This window comes from Podarcis pityusensis (genome assembly GCF_964106645.2).
Source record: "Podarcis pityusensis genome assembly, chromosome: 1".
In the NCBI taxonomy this organism is placed as follows: Eukaryota; Metazoa; Chordata; class Lepidosauria; order Squamata; family Lacertidae; genus Podarcis; species Podarcis pityusensis.
In genome coordinates this window covers 10,248,935-10,268,416 of record NC_138028.1, presented here as the reverse complement: position 1 = coordinate 10,268,416, position 19,482 = coordinate 10,248,935, and the positions used below count along the sequence as shown (strand labels likewise).

At 46.2% G+C, this 19,482-nt stretch overlaps 1 protein-coding gene across 1 annotated transcript in view; it reads left to right on the top strand.

Annotated features, from left to right (window-relative positions):
* Window positions 1-7,180: 7,180 nt before the first annotated feature.
* SGPP1 (sphingosine-1-phosphate phosphatase 1) overlaps window positions 7,181-19,482 on the top strand; it is a 33,257-nt gene continuing 20,955 nt past the window's right edge. The window contains exon 1 of the mRNA XM_080988326.1: window positions 7,181-7,421. The gene's annotated coding sequence lies outside the window, so the exon portion shown is untranslated. The remainder of the gene's footprint in view (window positions 7,422-19,482) is intronic.

The following is a 19,482-nucleotide window of genomic DNA, read 5'->3' as shown; positions in this document are numbered from 1 at the left end:
TCTGCAAATTTGATGAGCAAATTCCTTCATCCATGTCATTTATAAAGACATTGAACAACGGGCCCAGGATGGAACCCTGTGGCACCCCACTTGTCACTTTTTTCCAGGATGACGAGGAACCATTAATGGGTTCAGTCAGTCAACCAGCTACAAATCTAGCTAACAGTTACGTCATTCAACCCATATTTTACCAGCTTCCTCGCAAGAATATCATGGCGGACTTTGTCAAAAGCCTTACTGAAATCAAGATATACTATGTCCACAACACTTCTCTGATGCACCAAGTTTGTAATTCCATCAAAAAAAGAGAAAGAAATAAGATTGGGCTAGCACGACTTATTTTTGAGAAACCCGTGCTGGGTCTTACCAGAATTTTTTCAATGAATCCAGGGACACTTTTCAACTTCAATGGATTTTGTATGGGGACTGATTTGTAAATCCGGGGACTGTCCCTGGGAAATGGGGACGTCTGGTAACCCAAATGTCTCTGCCTGATTATCGTCTTCCTAAGCAACTACTCTATTCCGAACTGAAAAATGGAAAGCGTAATGCTGGTGGTCAACAAAAGAGGTTTAAAGTCTGTCTCAAGGCAAATCTAACAAAATGTAGTATAAACACCAACAACTGGGAAACACTGGCCTGCGAGCGCTCCAGTTGGAGAACAGCCTTTACCAAAGGTGTCGTGGACTTTGAAGACACTCGAACTCAGGACAAAAGGGAGAAATGTGCTAAGAGGAAGACACATTTAGCAAACTCTCACCGTGATCAACTCCCACCCGGAAACCAATGTCCCCACTGTGGAAGGACGTGTGGATCCAGAATTGGCCTCCACAGTCACTTACGGACTCATTGTTAAAACCATGTTTAAGGAAGACAATCTTACTCGGCTACGAGGGATCGCCAAAGAAGAAAGCATCTTTCGTGTTGCTCTCTGCACTCTCCTCTCCTAGCCAGTTTTTGAGAGATAACATATTTATCCAGTGGCGTAGCGTGGGTTGTCAGCACCCGGGGCAAGGCAAGTAATTTGTGCCCCCTAACCCTAACCCCCAGATGTTGCACCCGGTGCGGCCGGCCCCCCCTGCACCCCCCCACGCTACGCCACTGTATTTATCTAGCAGGATTTACATACAGCTTTAATTACAAAACGAAATGCCTAAGCAGTTTACATAAAATATTCATTTTAAAATAGCGCTCAAAGCAGACTTTTAAATAGTAGACATAACAAAACTATCAAAATGCAAATTAAATAAACATTTTTAAAAGACAAATATGCATGATAAAATCATATGTCTGGGCAGGGCTTGCCTAAACAGGTTTTTATCTTTTTTAAGCAGGCAAGCCAAAGCAGTGCAGCAAAACCACCTGCCTAAAATTAATAGGGAGGGCCATCACAGAGGGGTCAACAAATGCTTTTTTTATATAATTCTCTTGCTTGACAATCCACTTAATGCAAGGCAGTCCAGCCTCTCAGACCAAGTGGGTTGCAAGAGCCCTTTGATGTACAGAACCTGGGGGCCGCATAATGAATTAAATCTCCATATCATTAATCAAAGTGTTTGCAGTACAGTTAATAATAGCTAATATATGCAATTACTGTATTTCTGGGTAAGCACTGCCAAACATAATCAGTCCCACTGTGAGTATGCGCTGAATCAGGTTGCTAGGCTGAGATCCATCGAAGAGGATCACAACTTTGTGCATGAGCTGGACCGGGGTTGAGACCAGCTTAGGTCAAAATGGAGGGCAAGCCTCATGCGTGCCTACTCATGAGCAAGCGTCATCAAGTTCACCAAGTCTTAAAGGTAAAGGGACCCCTGACCATTAGGTCCAGTCGTGACCAACTCTGGGGTTTACTGGCCGAGAGATCCAGCATACAGCTTCTGGGTCATGTGGCCAGCATGACTAAGCCGCTTCTGGCGAACCAGAGCAGCACACGGAAAAACCGTTTACCTTCCCGCCGGAGCAGTACCTATTTATCTACTTGCACTCTGACGTGCTTTTGAACTGCTAGGTTGGCAGGAGCAGGGACCGAGCAACAGGAGCTCACCCAGTCGCGGGGATTCGAACCACCAACCTTCTGATCAGCAAGTCCTAGGCTCTGACGTTTAACCCACAGTGCCACCCGCGTCCCTCACCAAGACTTACTCCTGAGTAAATGCATCCCAGTATAAAGGCTGTACCCCAGGAGCCTCTGGGGGAAAGTACTGTTGAAGGAGTGTCTCCACCCCCATCATCTGGCCCGGACACTGAGGTCCAGCTCCGAGGGCCTTCTGGTGGTTTCCTCACTACAAGCAGTGAGGTTACAGGGAACCAGGCAGAGGGCCTTCTCGGTAGTGGCACCCTTCTTGTGGAACGCCCTCCCGTCAGATGTCGAGGAAATAAACAACTATGTGACTTTAAGAAGACATCTGAAGGAAGCCTTGTTTAGGGAAGTTTTTAATGTTTGATGTTTTATTGTGTTTTTAAAATTCTGTTGGGAGCTGCCCAGAGTGGCTGGGTAGGCCCGGCCAGATGGGCAGGGTATAAATAATAAATTATTATTATTATTATTATTATTATTAGAAATTTCCTTCCTTGTAAGTTGAAAGGTGTTAACGCATCTTATGAGGCTTCTGGTCTCTTGTGATGCTTTAGTTAGACATAGAACCATAGAATAATGGAGGTATTGTATTTAATGAGGCTTTGGGAACAACAGGTTGCTGTTCCCTGCTCCACGGTGATAGAACGACTCTTATTGCCCAACTCACCCTTCGCAGCAGGAATTTCTGCATGTAGCTGCCTGTAATGTATACTTTGGTGGGGGGGGGGGGTGTCATGTGAGAAGATGGCTTTCTTTGACTCACAAATGTTGAAAGGTCCCTGAAAATGAGTTGCCACATGTCCAAAGGGGAAATCATGTGAAAATCAGCATCTCTCCCTTGCAGTTCCCGATTCCTGTTCTTTCTCTAAGGAGTTCAAGGTGGCAGTAAATTGTCCCGCTGACTCATAAAAATGTATCTTTGGCGTCAGTTAGGCTGAAAGACAAGGACTTGCTGAAAGCTGCCCAATAAGTCTCCACCATACATTTAAAGCAAATAGCTTCCCCTCCAACGAATCCTGAAACTGTAGTTTGTTAAGGGTCCTGGGAAGTGTAGTTCCGTGAAGGTGTACTACAGTTCCCAGGTGCGGGAAAGGGCCTTGAATCCAACTCTCCCTGGTCCAAATTCACATGTTCACTTATAACAATTGTCTTCAACCTTTTAAGACTCGGCCAGGGCTCATCTTTAACTTCAACCTGCTACATACATCCCCTTTTATTTTTTAACCTCTTTGCCCCATCTTTCTATGCTTTCCCTCTGTCTCCATGCCCCACGCTTCCCTGATCTCTCTGCTCTGTTTTTTTTTTATTATTATTATTTCCTTTTTCTCTTAAACGGAAAATATTTTACAGTAGTACCTTGGATCCTGAACGCCTTAGCACGAGAACATTTTGGCTCCTGAATGCCGCAAACCTGGGAGTGTTCCAGTTTGCGAACGTTCTTCGGAACCTGAACGTCCAATGGGGCTTCTGTGGCTTCTGATTGGCTGCAGGAGGTTCCTGCAGCCAACCAGAAGCCGTGCTTTGATTTTCAAACGTTTTGGAAGTCAAATGGACTTCTGGAATGGATTCTGTTCGACTTCCAAGGTACAACTGTAATAGACATGACTGATGTGCTGTTAGTGTAATCCTCAAGCTAGCCAGTGTCCCAGTTTTGGCTTTTGCTAAATACTAGCATAGGGACACGGGTGGCGCTGTGGGTTAAACCACAGAGCCTAGGACTTGCCAGTCAGGAGGTTGGCAGTTCGAATCCCCACGACGGGGTGAGCTCCCGTTGCTCGGTCCCTGCTCCTGCCAACCTAGCAGTTCAAAAGCACGTCAAAGTGCAAGTAGATAAATAGGTACCACTCCGGCGGGAAGGTAAACAGCATTTCCGTGCGCTGCTCTGGTTCGCCAGAAGCGGCTTAGTCATGCTGGCCACATGACCCGGAAGCTGTACGCCGGCTCCCTTGGCCAATAAAGCGAGATGAGCGCCGCAACCTCAGAGTCGGCCACGACTGGACCTGAATGGAAGACGTGTAGCACGGCTGTCAGCCAAAAGCAGGAGCAAGTCTCGAAGCCCTGTTCAAAGGAAGGGAGCGACAAGAGCATGAATGGGAGGCAACAGGAGAAGCCTCTCCCAGCTGCAGCTGCGGCCTCGCTTGCTACCCATAAATCCTCTCTTTTTGTAATGTTCTAATAACTACCCTTGCGGGTGCCGCTAATTTAAGTAAAACTGCTTAAATTGAGGCCTAGAAGACCAGCGAGATAATGGCGCTTAGTGATGCCTCATTGACCTGGTGTGATATGAGCAGCGCTTAGGGGGCCTGTTTATGGGAACGGTGTTTGCCATGGCAACTATGCGCACCCATGCGTGCGCATGGAGAAAGAGCGACTATATCTCACGTTTTCCTCTTGTCCCCCTTCTTCTCAGGGAGGCCTCCAAGGGATCGACCCACCTTATCCTCAACCCTGCGGGGCAGGGCAGCAGATGACCTAACCTGGGAGAAAACAGTAAAGACCTGATGAAGAGAGCACAGCAGAGGTGATATTTTCTGAGAATCCTCCGGGAAAATAATCTCTCAAAGGACCTGTTGATGGCTTTTTATCATTGTGCAGTTGAGAGTGTATTAACTTATGGTCTGTGTGTGTGGTTTGGGAGCTGCACGGTCAGGGGAAAAACAAGGCTGTCCAGGGTTGTAAAGACTGCAGAGAGAATAATTGGGTGCACTCTTCCCACCTTGGATCAAATCTATGCTTCCAGGTGCCATAAGAAAGCTGCAGAGATAGCGCAGGATAGTGCGCACCCTGGAAAGGATCTCTTTCAGCTTCTGCCTTCTGGAAGAAGGTACAGGGTTATAAAGACTAGGACTGGCCGCCTGAGAAACAGTTTTTATCCAAATGCGATTTTGGTTTTAAACGCAGTGTAAGGTAGTCTCTGTGGGAGTATATTGTATTTAATTATGGGGTATCAGAGTTTTTAGGGGGTTAACCAGGCTGGGATAGCAGGCTTGTTGGTTTTTGAATGTCTGATGTAGATTTTTTTTCAATTTTGTTGTTCTGTATGGGACAATGACAATAAAGATTATTGTATTGTATCAAAAGGGAGAGGTTTTTCATGCAGGGCCACACCAGGTTGAGTCAGGATTTGAACTCAGGTCTCACACAATCCCAGAGTGGAATCCTAGAGCTGAAAGTGATCCTGAGGATCATCTAGTCCAACCCCACTGCAAGGCAGGCATCCCGTCCCTGGGTGGGCTCAAGCCACCAAACTTCTGGTTAACAGCCAGACGCGCTGACACCTTCACCCGAGTCACAGAAGCACTTCCCTTTAATCCGCCAACTGCGGAGAGAAAGAGGATGCATCGCTGAAAAAAAGAGGATGTGTATTTGCGTAAGAATCACATACCCTGATTTATAATCAATCCGTGCTCGATTGCCCAACAAGCTTGTGCTTAGGGCATAAGCAGAACAGGGCACAACAAGAAAAAGCGAGAGAAATTTCTGAAATAATTTGTAATATTGCAGCGTTGGAAGGGAACACGAGGGCCAACTAATCGAACCCCCTGCAATGCTGGACTCTTTCAGCTATATGAACTTATGAGTCTGAGATTTACAGTCTCATGCTCTACCAACTGAGCTATAATACTACTACTAATAATAATAATTTATTATTTATACCCCGCCCATCTGGCTGGGCTTCCCCAGCCACTCTGAGCAGATCCCAACAGAATATTAAAAACACGATAAAAGATCAAACATTAAAAACTTCCCTAAGCAGGGCTGCCTTCAGATGTCTTCTAAATGTCAGGTAGTTGTTTATCTCTTTGACATCTGATGGGAGGGTGTTCCACAGGGCAGGCGCTGCTACAGAGAAGGCCTGGTTCCCTGTAACCCCGCTTCTCACAGGGGGGAACTGCCTGAAGGTCCTCGGAGCTGGACCTCAGTATCCAAGCTGAACGATGGGGGTGGAGACGCTCCTAGCATGATATTTGATATTTAAAAAAACACCACCATGAAAAAACAACAAAACAGATCTATTTTAGGCTTCCTTACACACCTTAATCCACACCCTTGTCCCATTGAAGCAATGAATCTTCAACATCAACTTCGCTGGACTGGTCATGTTGTGCGGATGCCTGATGATCGTCTTCCAAAGCATCTACTATATTCCGAAATTAAAAATGGAAAGTGTAATGCTGGTGGTCAACAAAAGAGGTTTAAAGACTGTCTCAAAGCAAATCTTAAAACATGTAGTATAAACACTGACAACCGGGAAACACTGGCCTGCGAGAGCTCCAGCTGGAGAATAGCCTTTACCAAGGTGTCATGGGCTTTGAAGACACTTGAACTCAGGACGCAAGGGAGAAACGTGCTAGGAGGAAGGCACGCTTGGCAAACCCTCACCGTGATCAACTCCCGCTCGGAAACCAATGTCCCCACTATGGAAGGACATGTGGATCCAGAATTGGCCTCCACAGTCACTTACGGACTCATTGCTAAAACCATGTTTATGGAAGTCAATCTTACTCGGCTACAAGTGATCGCCAAAGTAGATCTCCTGCCCTCTGTTTTTATGACTTATCCCCACTGAAAACAGGGGATAAGTAATAGCCAGGAGAATATACTAACATATACTGAAAAAATATACTAACATACATCGAAAAAATGTCTTATTCCACCGTTTCATAGTCCCATTACAAATTCTGTTCAAAGCTTAGTTAGGGGAAATGTAAAGGGCACCCTACAATTATGAATTTGACTCAGGATCTGAAGCTTGAGATTTATTTTTTCTTTCTTTTGTAATGCTTGGCCCACCCCTGGAATATGTGAAGAAATAAGCAAGCACCTCTGAGCATGTACAGAGTGTTTTCCTTTCCCTACCACTATATGGTTGTTGCACACACTTAAGGGTGCCTTTGGAATATGCTTGACACCCGACAAAGAAAAGGATGAGACTGGTGTAGCTGTGTGGGTGGCTGGAAGAGTCTTATCAGCTCTTTTCCAAGCTGCATAGCAGAAGTGAGCTTCAAGTGGCAAAGTGACTTTGCGGATCACGTGATCCCCCAAACTCCTGTGAACAAAACTCTTCCAGTAAGCTCTGTTCTCCTCGCCTTCAGATGTAGGCACACCCTGGACTGGGATAGCTTGGCTTTGAGCCTTCGCCATGAAACGGTTTTGCATTTCATCTAGATATCCAAGCTCCCGATTCTATCTATGCACAGAGCAGAAGAGTTTAAGAGGCAACTCTGACTTTCACCAGCTAAAAAACGAACAAACAAAATCTTCTCTGAGGTCTGGAAGCGTGAGAAATGGAATCTGATGCTTATCTAGAAATTAAGCCATATCACGCATCTTTGGGAAGGTGAGAGGAGTTATTTTCTTTATGCCGCTCTTATAATTTTTTGGCATTTAGCTCTTTCTTTCTTTCTTTCTTTCTTTCTTTCTTGTGCCTTTTAGTTGTTTCAGTTATCTTGTAAACAGCCCAGGAAATATGATCAAAGGGCTGTATTAAAAACAAATAGTTACAACAAATAATACTTTTGGCACAGTGGATGCCTTTTTGGAAGAGAAATACTCCAACAGAGAATGCCTATGTGGAGGAACCCACATAGAAGTACAGGATTTGCTGTTCATGTTTATACATATAACTTTTGCATTATTTTTTCCTTTATTGTACTATTTTTTTCCAGCTTAAGAAAACATTGAAATTCATTTTATTTTTTCTACTTACTAATTTTCTACTTATTTTTTTTTAAAAAAACCACACACAGACACAAAACCCTGCTTTGTTGGCATCGTTTATTATTATTGCATCTCACGCAGTAGCCCATATTCTCCTTGCTTATCCCTGAACCTCTCCCCTTCCTCTGTAGTTTCTCTGTGTCAAAATTATGACTGTAAACCCTTTGGGGCAGGGACCATTTAAGAACCTATTGATGGCACCTTATAAATACATACATGCATACATAAAATACAGTGGTACCTCCGGTTAAGTACTTAATTTGTTCCGGAGGTCCGTACTTAATCTGAAACTGTTCTTAACCTGAAGCACCACTTTAGCTAATGGGGCCTCCTGCTGCTGCCGTGCCGCCAGAGCACAATTTCTGTTCTCATCCTGAAGCAAAGTTCTTAACCTGAGGTAATATTTCTGGGTTAGTGGAGTCTGTAACCTGAAGCATATGTAACCTGAAGCGTATGTAACCCGAGGTACCACTGTACTGCCCCCCCCCCCCCCGTTTTCATTACGTATCAACCAAAGGTGGAGTTTGGTCTTTCAGTGGCGCCCAGTGTGAGTCCAAAATTTGCCCTTCCCTCCTCTTCTCGCCTCCCATTCTGTACACGCACTGCACCATACTGCGGCAAATCAGGATGAATGGTCAATAGGTTGTCTGCAGGCCATTTTTCCAGCAGGAACTTGCAGAACTCAGCTCCGGCACGTCTCAGGTGGGCGCCATTGCCATCATTAGAAAACAATGGAGGTGTTCACGGTGAGCTCTGACACCTCTTTTCTCTAGAAAAATAGCACTGGTTGTCTGGAAGTGCTCTCATTCCACACAGTTCCCACAAAGAGCAATTAATGCACAATTTTGGGGAACAACAGCTGCAAGGTGCCGTGTAGGGCAAGTGGTTATTCAAGACACTGACAAACAAAACACCTGCAAGCCGAGAAGAAGAAGAACAGGTGCAAAATACTGCGCTTTGTTTGATGGGCAACAGTGACGTCTCCGCAAACTTTGAGGGGAAATCTGCAGACGGTGTGCAATGAAGGGCATGCGCTGCACAATGCACAAGGTCATAGTGACAGTGTGCAAGGTGGGGGGCAGCAAGAAGCAGCTGGTCTTTGAGGCATATTGATCCCAGGCTGTTTGAAGCTGGAGTTGAGGATTAAATGACTCTCTGATGTTATTTTCCACTCAGCTACCACCTTTGTGTTTAGCAAAGCATAGTGCAGGTGGAGAACATTTTTCAGGCTGAGGTCCAGGGTCCTTTGGCTCAAGGACCGCAATACCTCAAGGACCACCTCTTTCCGTATGAACCCACCCGGACCCTGACATCATCTACTGAGGCACATTAAATGACAGTATAGACGAGCTTTATGTTTGCGCATTAAAGTCGCAACATGCGCATAGGGAGAAGCAACATACGCACAAAACCCGTTGAGACCACAGGCGTTGTGACTGCCAAAGAGACAAGCTACTTCTCAAACTGAAACTTACTTCCAAAGGAAGCTTGCTATCCACATTAAACAACAGAATGGGATGTGCCTGTCTTGGAGTTCAATGACATATTCCAGCAAGGCAAAAACATTAAAGGAGGGAGCAAGATAGGTGGGGGGGGGGGGGTCAGGGGCGGTGGCTTGGAGAGGTTGGTGAGGGTGCTAGCCTGCTAGGAGTCCTAAGGGCCAAGTAGGGGAAGGATCCTGGGAACTGTGGTTTTGCAATTGTAGCAGAGTGCCCAGAGTCCCATTGCACAAAATTATCAGTCCTAATGCAATGGCCAACAAATCACCTTGCCAACAAAGGTCCGTATAGTTAAAGCTATGGTTTTCCCAGTAGTGATGTATGGAAGTGAGAGCTGGACCATAAAGAAGGCTGATCGCTGAAGAATTGATGCTTTTGAATTATGGTGCTGGAGGAGACTCTTGAGAGTCCCATGGACTGCAAGAAGATCAAACCAATCCATTCTTAAGGAAATCAGCCCTGAGTGCTCACTGGAAGGACAGATCCTGAAGCTGAGGCTCCAATACTTTGGCCACCTCATAAGAAGCAAAGACTCCCTGGAAAAGACCCTGATGCTGGGAAAGATGGAGGGCACAAGGAGAAGGGGACGACAGAGGACAAGATGGTTGGACAGTGTTCTTGAAGCTACCAGCATGAGTTTGACCAAACTGCAGGAGGCAGTGGGCCTGGCGTGCTCTGGTCCATGGGGTCATGAAGAGTCGGACACGACTAAACAACAATGCAATGGCTTAAATCAGCTTTAAGTTTGTAGTGTTAACGAGGCCCTGGTTTTATAGCCGTCTTCCAGGCATGCATCTTCTGATTAGGCAACGCTGCTGGCATCGTAACTATAGATTGTTAAAGGGATTTGTGGCAGTGTGGCCTGATTCAATAATGACCAGAAAGGAAATGGATGCAGATATCACTTGGAAAGTGAGACAAAGCGATCGGTTGTGGGTTGCCAAATATCATGTTAATCAAGTTAACCTTTCTACCTTTATTTTCACCCTGTACTTAAGAATTATTTGAGAGGCAGACTGGTATTACCGTCTTACAATATGGTTAAAGGTAAAGGGACCCCTGACAATTAGGTCCAGTTGTGGCTGACTCTGGGGTTGCGGCGCTCATCTCGCTTTATTGGCCGAGGGAGCCGGCGTACAACTTCTGGGTCATGTGGCCAGCATGACTAAGCCACTTCTGGCGAACCAGAGCAGCACACAGAAACGCCGTTTACCTTCCTGCCAGAGCGGTATCTATTTATCTACTTGCACTTTGATGTGCTTTCAAACTGCTAGGTTGGCAGGATACGATATGGTTACAGTAAGGCTTTTAAGCACATTAAAGAATGAACAAAAATAATGGAGAGAGGAGCGGAAAGAGAGAAAACAGGCAGGAGGAGCTGGATTCCTGCAAGTGTTCTGCTGACAGAGTTCTTTTAGTAGCGCCTTCTGTTTCCTTCCTTGCTGCATTGAATTTGCAGATCTAAAAGTCACAGCTCTAGCACTACCTCCTTGCAATAACCAGACCTCTTCACACATTACATTTTTAGAGTGACACCATGCGTTGCAAGCGTACGACACATATAGTGCGATTGCACCAATTGCATATCTGTAAGCTTGTGTATTGTACAGGGTGGGATGACATTTCCCCTCCAGGGTGTGGGACTGTGGGTGGGTGTCATAGAATTCACCCCACCCACCCACACAGCTGCTGAAAGAAAATCTGCAGAGGACTGTGGTGTTGTGCAATCTACCCACTCCCCATACAAACACTGCTACTGTATGCAGCAGCAGCAACCCCCCCACCCAAGGGTTGCCAAAGACCCTCTATTGCCTAGGGCGGAGCAGCAAACCTGTGTGTCAACACACAGGATGCATAATACTCAAGGCCAGTCAAGTTATTTGGCACCTGACAATCCCACAAGGACCTCTCCCCCTCTCAATAAAGTAAAACATTAAGTTAAAGAAACAACAATGGGCTTACCTTTCATGATACCTCCGATTTGCCGCCTGAGGCGCCCCGATTGCTGTTTAGTGTTAGGGCCGGCCCTATTCAGACACACTGCTGCCAGTGCTTTCAGCCAGCACGTGAGAGGACTCAACACACATCCCAAAGTGCATGTGAAGGAGCCCTTCACGTTTTGGGAAGCCTAGTTGGGCCAGAATCTTTGTGTGTTTGTGTGTGTGTGTGTGTGTGTGTCGGGACTCTCAGAGGGACCCTTCACATAACCAGCCAAACACAGGTCAGGTTGGCAGGCGTAGACTGTGTGTTCACGTAGGCCCTTTGCATGCTCTTGCGCTGTTTTGCAACGGGGTGGAGGTGTCATTTGAACCTAATGTGAGATCCAGACATGAGTTATATTGCAAGACCTTGATCTCTGCTTCACAAAGTGCTGAAAGGGCTATGATACCAGTGCTTTCCCCCAAAGAATTATGGAAGCTGAGAGTTTGTTAAGGAAGCCCCTATACCCCTTGCACAGTTCTCAGGGTGGTATAGCAGTACAGTGGCACCTCAGGTTACATACGGTTCAGGTTACATACGTTTCAGGTTAGAGACTCCACTAACCCAGAAATAGTGCTTCAGGTTAAGAACTTTGCTTCAGGATGAGAACAGAAATCGGGCTCCGGCGGCATGGCAGCAGCAGTAGGCCCCATTAGCTAAAGTGGTGCTTCAGGTTAAGAACAGTTTCCGGTTAAGTACGGACCTCCGGAACGAATTAAGTACTTAACCTGAGGTACCACTGTATATCTAGGGCTATTTTTCAGCTGGAACTCGATGGCACTCAGTTAAGTCACCTCACAGGTGGGCACCATTGCCTTTACATGAGAACAAGGGAGGCATTAATAGTGAGTTCCGGCACCTCTTTTTCTAGAAAAATAGCAATGAGTATATCCCTCTTCCCAGGGAATCCAGGGATTGCAGCTCTCTGTGGGGAATTTGCTAACTACTCTTACCACCCATATCAACCAACAGCTCCCAGAATTATTTGGGCGGAAGCCATGGCGGTTTCTAACCCACTTTCCTGAGAGTAAGCCCCACTGAATTCTGTAGGACGTTCTGCCCATTAGACATGATTAGGATTGCATAGTAAGTGCAAGTCAGTGCTCCTCAAGTAGCTGCTGTCAGGAGTGCGTGCAGGAGCCAGGCCCTGTGACCAGTAGGACTTTACAGGACTGGGGCCTTCCTAAGTTTGTTCTGAAGAGGCAAGGTGAGGCTGCACAGGTGAGGCCGATTGGTAACTCACAGCACCTGGTGGCAAGAGCCAGGGAGGGGTGCAAGGTCAGCATTTCCCTTCAGCTCTTTCCCACAGCAACACGTTTCCTGCCTTGTTGCGTTTGGCTCCTTGACTCCTTGCTTCTTAATCCTCAGACCCTTGACTTTGTGACTCCTTGCTTCCTGACCCTTGGACCCTTGGCTTCTTGACTCCTGGCTCTCTGATCCTCGGACTCTCGTTCCTGCTCCCACCCCGCCATCTTGCCCCCGGTCCTGACGTCCTCAGCTGGGACTTCGATCGCCCGTAAACTGGACTGTGACAGTTGCAGAATATCAAGAGTAAAAAAAAGTAAAGGACAGTTAAGTCCAGTCAAAGGCGACTCTGGGGTTGCGGCGCTCATCTCGCTTTCAGGCTGAGGGAGCCGGCATTTGTCCACAGACAGCTTTCTAGGTCATGTGACCAGCATGACTAAACTGCTTCTGGCGCAACAGAACACCATGATGGAAACCGGAGCGCATGGAAATGCTGTTTACCTTCCGTCCGCAGCGGTACCTAATTATCTACTTGCACTGGTATGCTTTTGAACAGCTAGGTTGGCAGGAGTTGAGACAGAGAAATGGGAGCTCACCCCATCATGGGGATTCAAACTGCCAACCTACTGATCAGCAAGACCAAGAGGCTCAGTGGTTTAGACCACAGTGCCACCCGCGTCTGTTTTTATATCATGAGTAGTGACTTCCTTGCCAATAAGATAAGTTAATTAGAAGAAGGAGAACGGTTGAGGTGTCACCAAGGCACGATGCTGTTTACAACTGCTGCTCCTTGCTTCCCGCCAAGCAAAAATTAGCCTAGCTTGCTCCAAAACGAAGTCTCGCTCAAACTTTGAACAGCCCCAAGAGGGCTAGGAACTGCAGGATCACAAAGTAGAACTCTGTTTAACTGGTTTTACCGCCATCATCGGAGTATCTGTTGTTGGTGCCAGGGTATGTGGATTCCAGATTCCCCTAAATTCCTGGGTCTGATAGGTGTTAGAATTTAATCAATGCATGGAGAGGTAAAAAGGCTGCCAGACACTGGATTTAGCAAAGTGTTAAAATACAGGCCAAACCAGCTTCTCGTGTTCTGGAAATCGCCTGGGAGATCAGCAATTAATCAAAGATTAAGAGAAGGTAATAGGCCATTAGCAAAGCCAGAGAGTGGAGGCTATCAATGTGAGTGGCTCCTCCCTCAGCTCTGAGATAGGTAGATGGATTTGCAGCTGGTTGACTGACCGAACCTAAAGAGTGCTCATTTGTGGTTCTTCATCATTGTGGAGGAAAGTGACAAATGGGGTGACATGGGTCCGTTGTTGTTCAGTGTCTTTGTAAACGACTTGCAGGAAGGAACTGAAGTGATGTTCATCCAATCTGCAGGCGACACCAAACTGGGAGAGGTAGCTAATGCAGGAGGAGACAGAATCAGGATTCAAAATGACCTTAACAGATTGGAGAACTGGGCACTAGCTAACTAAATGAATTTCAATAGGGACAAATCTAAGGTTTTGCACTTAGGCAGGAAAAACCAGATGCACAAATATAATATCAGGGACACCTGGCTTACTAGTATCAGAATTTTTTTTTCCAGCTGGAACTCACCGAAACTCAGTTCTGGCACCCCTCAGAAAGGCACCATTGCCATTCTAAGAGAACAAGGGAGGTGTTCATGGTGAGTTTTGGCATCTCTTTTTTCTTTTTTCTAGAAAAAAAAGCACTGCTGGTAGTACATATGAAAAGAATCTAGGGGTCATGGTGGACCACAAGCTTAACATGAGTCAACAGTGTGATGCAGCAGCAAAAGAGGGCTAATTGTATTCTAGGTTGCATCAACAGAAGTCTAGTGGCCAGAAGTAATAAAGGTAAAGGGTAATGGGACCCCTGACCATTAGGTCCTGTCGTGGCCGACTCTGGGGTTGCGGCTCTCATCTCGCTTTATTGGCCAAGGGAGCGTACAGCTTCCGGGTCATGTGGCCAGCATGACTAAGCCACTTCTGGCGAACCAGAGCAGTGCACGGAAATGCCGTTTACCTTCCCGCCGGAGCGGTACCTATTTATCTACTTGCACTTTGACGTGCTTTTGAACTGCTAGGTGGGCAGGAGCAGGGACCGAGCAAGGGGTTCTCACCCCGTGGCGGGGATTCGAACCGCCGACCTTCAAGTCCTAGACTCTGTGGTTTAACCCACAGCACCACCCGCGTCCTTTTTAAGGGAAGTAATAGTAGCTCTCTATTCTGCCTTAGCCAGACCACACTTGGAATACTGTGTCCAATTCTGGGCACCACAATTTAGGAAGGATATTGATAAACTGGAAAGTGTGCAGAGGAGGGCAACCTCATAGGGTGATATCTGTCTATGTCCTACTCAGCACTCAACACCTGCTGCCTGGAGTAGCTGTCTCAGATTACCCAACGAAAGGACCTTCTCTCTATCTTTTGACAGCCTTCTTAAGACAGAGTCCTAATCTTATTGCAGGCTGCAGTATTGTTTCAGCAAAGTTCATGTTACAACTTGATCCTGTGTGTATTTACCTGGAAGTAAGCCCTACTGTGCCCAGTGGGGCTTACTCCCAAGTCAATACAAGCGAGTTTGCAGCTTTAATCCTCTTAACTAAGGGCTTTCCAAAGGACATTAACTTGGGCTTGGAACGCACACAAGATACCAGACTTGTGGTGTGGCACCCAGACAGCATTCTTCAAAGTGCTTGCAATGTGGGGATATCCAAGCACTTGTAATCCAAGCTTCTGTTTCTACTGCAAGGGCATTAAATTTCCCTAGCGTTAATGCTGCAGTCATTCTCCTCCTGGACTTGTGAGCAAACCGCGTTTAAATAAATGAGATATATTCCGAGGAAGCAAGCATGGGATTGTGCAGTGCATTGAGCAAATGCACTGTTCCACTAACCAGCATATATGTCAGGGCAGATGTTGGAAGCAAGTCAGCCATAACTCACAAGGTGCCAATGAAGTTAACTTTGTGTTCAAAGAAACTAAACAGTTCAGGCCTAGCGAGCACAGCAACTCTTTCCAGCAGGTCTAACCCCAATGAAGTAGTTGCAAGGACTGAAGGTCCCTGGCTTCCCACAGCTCTCCAAGTCTCCTCCCACCCCCTGTACATTTCCCAAGCAATCTGAGACTCTGTCGCCTTGCCTGTCTTTGCTTCCCCCTCTTCATACCTCTTTGGGTCTGGGCGACCAGGGAGGAGGGGAGCTAGTTGCAGCAGGAGGGGGAGACCTCTTGCCTTCTTGACCACCCTGATTCATCTTGGCCTCTTGGTCCCCCCTCCTCTCCAGCCTCTGCTTCTGTGTCTGATTCTGGACCGCTCTCTGCCACAGCCTCTTCCTGCTCACTAAACCCTGTTACCACTTCATCTTCCAACACCAACACCTCCCTGTCTGCTCCCTCTCCTCCCTCTGACCATGCATGGTGTCCAACCACCACTCCCTGGGCTCCGAGCTGTCTTCCCATGGGGGTTTCCCAACTGGTGCCTCCCACTCCTCCTCTGTCTCCAGCCAATGCATGACAGTATAGTTGCATCAGTGTCTGCAAGACCCCATCATCTACAGACAAGAACTCATTTCTGTGAGTGCCTGCTTATTTTCCTACATGAATTGCTTCCCACAAATGCCTTGAAGTGATTGCACAATTTAAAAAAGCCAACAGCAAGAACAGTTGTGCTATTTCATATAGTAAAACAATTGCGACAATTAAAAACACATGTAAAGGTAAAGGTACCCCTGACCATTAGGTCCAGTCACAGACAATTCTGGGGTTGCAGCGCTCATCTCGCTCTATAGGCCGAGGGAGCCGGCATTTGTCCACAGACAGCTTCCGGGTCATGTGGCCACCATGACTAAGCCACTTCTGGCGAACCAGAGCAGCGCACAGAAACACTGTTTACCTTCCCGCCGGAGCGGTACCTATTTATCTACTTGCACTGTTGTGCTTTCGAACTGCTAGGTGGGCACGAGCTGGAACGGAACAATAAGAGCTCACCCCATTGCGGGGATTTGAACCATCAACCTTCCAATCGGCAAGCCCTAGGCTCTGTGGTTTAGACCACAGAGCCACCCGCACCCCTCCCCAAAATGTACACATAAGTAAAGTTATGTTGTATTATCACATTTCTGTATTGCATTAGATTTTATAAGGTGTACACTCCTTGTTTCTTCAGCTTGTAAACCACCTTGGCTATTGTAAGATAGAAAGACGGTATACAAATTAAAAGCGATGATGATTTTTGTGTGCGAAAACAATGTCAAATCCAATGACAGGCAACAGGCTAGAATAAATATCTCCACTTCAAAGTCTTCTTGAAAAAGGAAGATCTTCACTGGACATCAAAAAGACAACAGCGCCTTTCTGATATGCATTTTTTGTTATTGGTTTTATTTAACACAATGTATGTACCACATGATTGTTGTAAAACCTCTAAGTGGTTTACAACTGATATTAAAATTATAAATAAAAATAGTAAAACAGCATTTCAAAATAATTAACAATATGAGGTAGTAATGAAACACATTGCTATCTCTTGCCCAAACAGAAATGTTTTAAGCAGGTGCTGAAAAGAGCACAACAAGGACACCTGCTTAATGTCAATAGGCAGGGAATTCCACTGTCCTAAAAGATTGTTTTCATAGCCGTGAATTAGGTGGTACTGTATTAGTTCCACAGATCGAAGCCGTAATCTGAACATTTTTGTGTGTGAAGGGTGTTATAGAAATATGTTAAACAAACCAGCAAAGTAACTTTTAACTAAAGTGAGCCACGAAAGGCAGGGAACTAAGGCTATGCACACATTAGTGGCTTGAAAGACAGTGAGGTGATCTCTCCTTCCAGTTTCTCAAACCTCTGTTCATGCCAGAGAAGGGGCAAAGATAACTTCGCCAGTTGCCCATTAACTGATTTCCCTCCAATTCACTGAAGCTGTCATCGGGGCAAGTCACCGGCTGCCTGAAATGCAGGCAGCTCCGCCTGACCTCAGCTTCCGAGGGCGGAAGCTGATTTGAGGGAAAGGGCAGGAGAGACAGGATCCAGATGGATCATGGCTCACGTCATAGGTACTTTGGCTTCAACCACCAGCTGTGGGAGCGCAATGAAGCTGGAGCGAACATTGATGTGTGCGCACAAGCCAAGCAAAGAAAAGGGGTTGGGTGGGCATTTGTTGACTTTTAAAGTGGAAAAAAAAATGCCGATTGATGAATTGTAGGCCGTCTGAGATATTATTTTGGATTTGCAAAAAAGGAAAATGGGGGGGAAGGTCCCTAGGTAAGAAGCAATGTCAAAAGTTTGCCTTTTCCATATGCACAAACCGAATATGCAAGACTGAGTAATAATAGCAATAATAATTTTATTATTTGCACCCTGCCCACCTGACTGGGTTTCCCCAGCCACTCTGGAGTGTCAACAGATGCCGAGATGCTAACATTTCCTGTACCTTGCCCTCAGCCACAACTAGGCCGGGCTGCTGGGAGGGAGGCAGACACTATATCCTAGTCATAGTCTTACAACAGCTGGGCAAAGTCCTCAGGCAGTCTCAGGAAATGGAGGTTCACCTTTTACACAGGGGCAGAGAAAGCTTACGCCATGTTTAAAACCTTCCATGTACACTATTTGTGCATTAAATACACACACACACACACAATTGGTCCTCAAAACAGCTTATAATTAAAAGCCACACAAAGGTAATTTAAAATTACACTAGCATTATTATCATAATTAATAATGTCAGAAACATCTTTGTTCTGCCAAGCATTTTTATAAAATTCATTTGACTCTGTGTTCATCATTTGTTTGGCATTTCATGATTTTATAATCTTACGTTGTTTTTAATTATTTTATTGTTCTCCTGGTCTTGTGGGCCACGTTCTTTGCTGTCCCTGACTTGTGGAAGGCAGAAACAGGATTGAAGAGGACCTTAACAGATTGGAGAACTAGGCGCAACCTAACAAAATGAATTTCAATAGGGGAGAAATGTCAGGTTCTGCACTTAGGCAGGAAGAACCAGTTGCACAAATATAGGATGGGGGACACCTGGCTTACTAGCAGTACATGTGAAAAATCTAGGGGTCTTGGTGGACCACAAGCTTAACATGAGTCCACAGTGTGATGCAGCAGCAAAAAAAGCTAACGCTATTCTAGGCTGCATCAACAGAAGTATAGTGTTCAGATCAAGGGAAGGAATAGTAGCTCTCTAGGTAAAGGTAGAAGACAGAAGTGCCTGGCGTGCTCTGGTTCATGGGGTCACAAAAAGTCGGACATGACTAAACAACAACAAGGTAAAGGTAAAGGTAAAGGTACCCCTGACCGTTAGGTTCAGTTGTGGCCGACTCTGGGGTTGCAGCGCTCATCTCACTTTATTGGCCGAGGGAGCTGGCATTTGTCCGCAGACAGCTTCCGGGTCATGTGGCCAACATGATTAAGCCGCTTCTGGTGAACCAGAGCAGCAAATGGAAACACCGTTTACCTTCCCGCTGGAGTGGTACCTATTTATCTACTTGCACTTTGACGTGCTTTCGAACTGCTAGGTTGGCAGGAGCTGGGACTGAGCAATGGGAGCTCACCCCGTCGAGGGGATTCGAACCGCCGACCTTCTGATTGGCAAGTCCTAGGCTCTGTGGTTTAGACCACAGCACCACCCACATTCCTTTTTTGCTGTAATTAGCTCTCTATTTTGCCGTAATTAGACCACACTTGTAATAATGTTTCCAATTCTGGGTGTCACAAGTTGGAAGGTGTGCAGAGGAGGGCAACCAAGATGATGAAGGGTCTAGAAACCAAGCTTTATGAGGAACAGTTGAAGGAGCTGCGTATGTTTAGGTTAGAAAAGAGGAGACTGAGAGGAGATATGATAGCGATCTTCAAATTTCTGAATGGCTGTCACATGGAGGAGGGAACAAGCTTGTCTTCTCCTGCTCTGGAGGGTAGGACTCGAACCAATGGCTTCAGAATCTCC